The following is a 5,419-nucleotide window of genomic DNA, read 5'->3' on the forward strand; positions in this document are numbered from 1 at the left end:
TAGAAGGATTAAATGATACATAAAGGGTCACTATGTTTGTTTTAGGTTAACGTCTTGATGCACACTCAAGAAGTGGTTCCAACAGTTGAACTCACTTTCTCGAGCACTCTATGGTTGAATAAGCTGCATTGAACAGCACTCTAGAAAGTGAGTTGTTCAACTGTTAGGACCACCGCTTGAGCGTTCATCAAGCCGTTGACCTTACAAACATAGCGACCCTCTGTGTATCATTTAAGCCTTCTAAAGAAAGTGTTCTGGATACAATGCCACAAATCCGAAGAAAGTGTTCCTCATTGACAAGCTCACAAAAGACCAAGAACTCTATACTAACACTTCAAAAAATGAATCAAATTGCAGGGGGTAATTTTAAGTTTTACAAGGGTTTAAATTGCAATTCCGGCGGTTCCCAAAACCCCCACAATACAAGCCATCACAAACAATTTACAACAGTTTTTTTCCGACCCCCATAATTAATTTGCGGCATTTTAAAACCTCCACTTTTTAAATTTTTTATTATTTTTTTAATTTAGTGGGGCCCATTAATTATCAATAACAAATTATAAATTCTAATTTTAGCTCAAATTTAAATGTTCCTTTAGGCATAACCTACAATACAATATTTATTCAATTCATATATCTTATCTAGGATTATTTTTATATGTTCTCAAACAAAACAGATAATACATCCAGTATAAGCTCAATCCTGGGGAGGATAGAATGTACGCATACCTTACCCTATCATTACATAGCATTCGAAAAAGATAACACAGTAGATAATCGAAGCACAGAAACACAGATGGCAAAAATAGAACAGATGGACAAGACAAAAGATAGTAATACAACATCTTTAATGTTTACATATAACATCACAAGTACATGTTCAAGGTACTATCAAATTGCCCAAATTGATCAAGGTTCTATCAAATTGATTCACAAGTACATGTTCAAGGTACTAGCATATTTGAAGTATAAATATTGAACTCTATGGAATCTTCGATATCAGACATTATCTTGGGCAATTTGCTCTTCTTCTGTTTATATTTGGCTACTGAATACCACACACATCACCAGTTGTGTTTATCACCAAACCAGTGACATTCAAAGCATGTACTTCTACTCCTCCCAACATGGCAAATCCCAGTGTCTGAAGTGAAACATGGGACAATTTTGATGTGAAACAAATATAGGACTCCAATGATCATGGTAGTCAAAGAAATAAAAGAAAACTTGAAGATGTATGCATACCGTAGATCCGACTCACTTGAGGACTCTGACAATTGTGGTAGTTAAAGCCGAGTTAACAATGGTGCACAAGAACATCATATAGTTCAAGACGATGCCCATCACCAATGGAAGAAAAAGAATTGCAAGAAATGATATTGAACTACTGTTCATGGTAAAAAAAGACTAGTTTAGAACCACAAATTTCAATAAGAATTTCAAAAGGATAAAGATAAGACTTCAACTAGTACATCAACTGAGGAAGATTCAATATTTTCAATCCATAATTGTAATCTAAAATTTCAATGAGACAAATAATTTCTTGACATGCCAATGAGAAGCTTGTAAAGTTTCTCACTGAAATTCCAGCTTCAATGAAAGGCGGCAAAATTGGTTCTATCCTTGACCTGCCAACAGATATAGCAACTAGCCCAACCAATTTAGCCTAGAAAGAAACTATTTTTAAGAATCTGAAAAGACATTTACCATGCAAGTTTCCTGCAATTTACGAGGGCTACTTTGGAGAGCACCAAGTAATTTTCCCATCAAAGGATTCAGGAAAGGAAGAATTTCTTCGCCCATGTTCTCACAAAATGCGGCCAATGCATAGTACGACTTCTCCTGCACAGGAACAGAAACTCGTCCTGTAGAAATCATTTCACAGAGTTCACCTAGCTAGCCGGGAAGTGAGTAGGTAAGTATTCACCACCACTTGCCAAGATTTAAACATCACCGTCGAGCCCTAACTATGTCACAGTAACCCAAATATGATTACGAGTTCAACCAAGAGTCTAACCTTAAGAACATAGTTTGTGACAAGACTAGATTCTTGGCCCGCAACAGCTGTAGCTTTCATAAAGGCATCGATTTCAGGATCGGGTTTGATTCCTGCATCTTTTTACCGCCTTGACAATTCAGTAAGGAGATCATACCTTGTTCCAACTCCTCAACAACGTCCTGCAAAATCCAACGTCTCTCTGATAGTCATCTCTCCATGATGAATGCCATGCTGACTAATATAAGCACATGTCCTTTGTGGGATGAAATCTGACAGTTCACGACCACAGTAACTGATTCTTCCGTTCACCTAAAAGAACATATTGTCACATAACTTAGTTAAAACTTCCAGGCCACATATTGAAAGTTCAAAAGTCACTCACTCTTAGGTCCTTGTCTAGCACCCCAGCAAGTGCCTTTAGCAATTTTGCTTTTCCAGAACCAGGAGGCCCCAGAAGTAATGTCATCCTATAAAATGCAAGAACCACAGAATCAATACAGGAGTTCCAAGTAACCCCTATGAAATTCAAATAAGAAAAAGAAATGAACTCACCAGTACAAGTACCAATTATATCAGCTAATCTTTAGCAAGTACAACGAAGAAAAAAAGTTTGAGAAAAATAAAACTTAAACAAGTAAAACAGAACTAAAGGAACAAAGGTATTGTTGTCAATAAACTTCAACTACAACAACAACATCAAGAAACCTGGTATAATCCCGCAGGTGGGGTCGGGTGAGGTAGTATGTAAGCAAACCTTACCCCTGCCTCGTGGAGGTAGAGAGGTTGCTTCCGTAAAACCCTCCGCTCAAGACACTGAATATGGTATCATTGATGATATCTGGCGGAAGATGCTTCGTAAAGAGTAATAGAGGCATGCAAAGGGATGCGTAAGCTAGAATCTTGCTCGTGAGTATAATAATGATCTAAGACTGTCGGACTAAGACTGAAATTTTACAAAAGATAGTGAAATCATCTCTTGGACTAGAATATGTCTCTCCTTCACTCAACTGAAAATATTTATGCTCATTGTGTAATTTTTTTTCTTTTCTATTTGCTTTGTGTGTGATTGTGTTCTAGTTAACCCACAATCCTTCCGCAATAGTCATATTGGACCATTTAGCACTAGTGTTAAAAAGGTTAGCAGTTTAAGAGAGATATTTCTTCACACTCAAACTCTACATTTTCTCCATCTCAATTTCTTCAAGAGACTAATCTTCCAAATCATCAACGTCATCGTTTCAAGGATTTTTATATCCAGAATCTGACCTAGTAGTTGGCGACCTTCCCATAAAGTGGCGAAGGTCCCCGAAAAGCAAAGAATGCATTTTTTTGGGATTGTACCAAAAGCCGGTTGTGAGACATTACTAAAACAAAAGGTAGAAGATTAACAGGAGGCATACCTGGAGCTAATTTAACTAACTGTCCATTGTTAAATTGACGGGCTCGGTATGGCCACAAAAAGGACTCGATTTCTGACCGGAAACATAGTGAGTCAGCATAATGGGGAATCCATTGAAGTAACAGATCCTTGCTAAAGTATAGGAACAAACAAAATCCATTCCGCTCTAATCAGGATATTTTATTATACTAACCATTTATATTACTTGCCTATCTGTATTCGCACAGTTAATTCCTCCATCTGTTTTTAAAAAAATTCATTTTCAAGAGGAACAATATGGTTTTAGTTATTATTCAGTTCCCGCTATTGCGACAATAATCTTAACGGGAAACAATGAGATTTATTGCAACCATCTAGCATTTCTGAAAATAGAATCATGCACAAATCATGTGCTAAAACAAAACAAAACAACAATCTTTACATGAATACAACAATTTAGAGAAAGTTGAAACAAACAAGTGGTTTGGAACAACAGATTCCAAAAACATGTTCAACATGCAAGAAGTGATGGTAGAGAGGTTGTTTCGATGGACCCTCGACTCAAGGAGAGATGAAAAAGAATCAGCAATATCAGACAGTAGCAACAACAAGATCATAAGATAAACAAGCAAAAGAAACAATCAGATAGTACCTCTACAAAATTGACGGAAGCATTCTAGAGAGTAGGCAATGCTCTAGATCCAACATATGCATCTCCATCAATACAAAGATGCTCAAATCAAACTTCAACTCTCGGAATCTCAATTCCAACCCTGTTCTATACATACAATATATATACATGATTAACACATAATTGTATTAAGATCAATAAATTTCTTACAATATTTTTTCATTTTCATACTCACCGATCAGTCCTGTATCTGAGTCTTCTAAGAAACCTCTCGTTATATTCCTCGAAAACTTCAAGAATATTTTTTAATATCTGTTTCCTACAACCTACAACCTTTATGAGTGAGAGTGTCCTAAGTTTTCTCTTTCATTTTGCTGGTCTTCTCCACAAATCCCTAAAATCTTAAACTAAATAACAATCTTATTTTTCTGTCTATCAACTGTAAAAAGGTATCTCTTTCGAACAATTTATTGTTTTTGTACTGACTGCTCATATTTTCCACTATGAAACATGGAACTGCAACAACTTAGACTAGTACCGAAATACACCGATGGAACATTGGAAAAAGATAGAAGGAGCACCGTAAACTAACAAAATTTTGCGCTTTAGCAAAGTGCACGGAAAGCTCTATCAACCGCTTGAAAGAAGGTTGATAGATAGGGACGCAAATCTTCAAGTAGGTTGGATATCATCACTGGAAATCCTTCCAGCGATGACTTTCCACGACGGCGGCGCTAGTGAAACAAACACTAAGCTTTCCTACACCGTTTCCCATGAAAACAGATTTAAAAATAATTATCTGGGAGCTGTAGGAGTTTGAATTCACCGAAGAAAAAGCTGAACAGGAGTAGCAATGGCCGGAGTAGAGTTCAACCGGACCCTATCAATGGACGACGGAGCTATTTTGGGGGAAAATGAGACAAATGTTTTGGGGGGCTATTTTCAATGGATATTCGGGGGGAAAAAAAAAGGAAATATTTTTTTGATTTGGCGTTATTTTTTTGGATGGATAGCGGGGGTTAAAAATTTCGTAAATTTACAATTTTTAGCGGCACATTTTTAATCTCTAGATTTCATATAATTTTATTGAGGTTAAACTAACCCCCGCAATTAGATTTATTTTTTGTAGTGTAACCTCAAAGACGACAATGACAAATTTGAAGACCAAATCATCAAGCTGGAGAAAAGCTTGAAAATTATCAGGATTCACATACTACACCAAGCCTCTGATCTTCTCCAAAATATGTTGAAAGCATGCTAAGGAAAGTAAACACAATCAATTATATTCATATTGCTAAGGAATAATGATACTCAATCTGCCTTTTAATCTTGTTCGTGGTTCCGATCAGGTCAAAGGCAGTAGACCTAATCGGAAACACAAATAAGAAGACATGTGATGCAATTTAAAATT

General features: G+C 36.4%; 1 long non-coding RNA gene across 3 annotated transcripts; it reads right to left on the reverse strand.

The window, feature by feature from the left end:
- Positions 1-813: 813 nt before the first annotated feature.
- Positions 814-4,968, reverse strand: LOC107848490. 3 transcript variants are annotated; one of them, XR_007046977.1, is made up of 7 exons: positions 4,244-4,968; positions 4,030-4,155; positions 2,382-2,466; positions 2,018-2,308; positions 1,708-1,842; positions 1,246-1,387; positions 814-1,144 (listed from the first exon to the last, which is right to left on the reverse strand). It is a non-coding gene; the product is annotated as an uncharacterized LOC107848490 (long non-coding RNA). The 3 variants fall into 3 exon arrangements; XR_007046976.1 differs by having other exon boundaries at positions 1,708-2,308; positions 4,030-4,150; XR_001668048.2 differs by having other exon boundaries at positions 1,708-2,308.
- Between the last annotated feature and the right edge of the window lie 451 nt (positions 4,969-5,419).

This window comes from Capsicum annuum, chromosome 11 (genome assembly GCF_002878395.1).
Source record: "Capsicum annuum cultivar UCD-10X-F1 chromosome 11, UCD10Xv1.1, whole genome shotgun sequence".
Taxonomy (NCBI): Eukaryota; Viridiplantae; Streptophyta; class Magnoliopsida; order Solanales; family Solanaceae; genus Capsicum; species Capsicum annuum.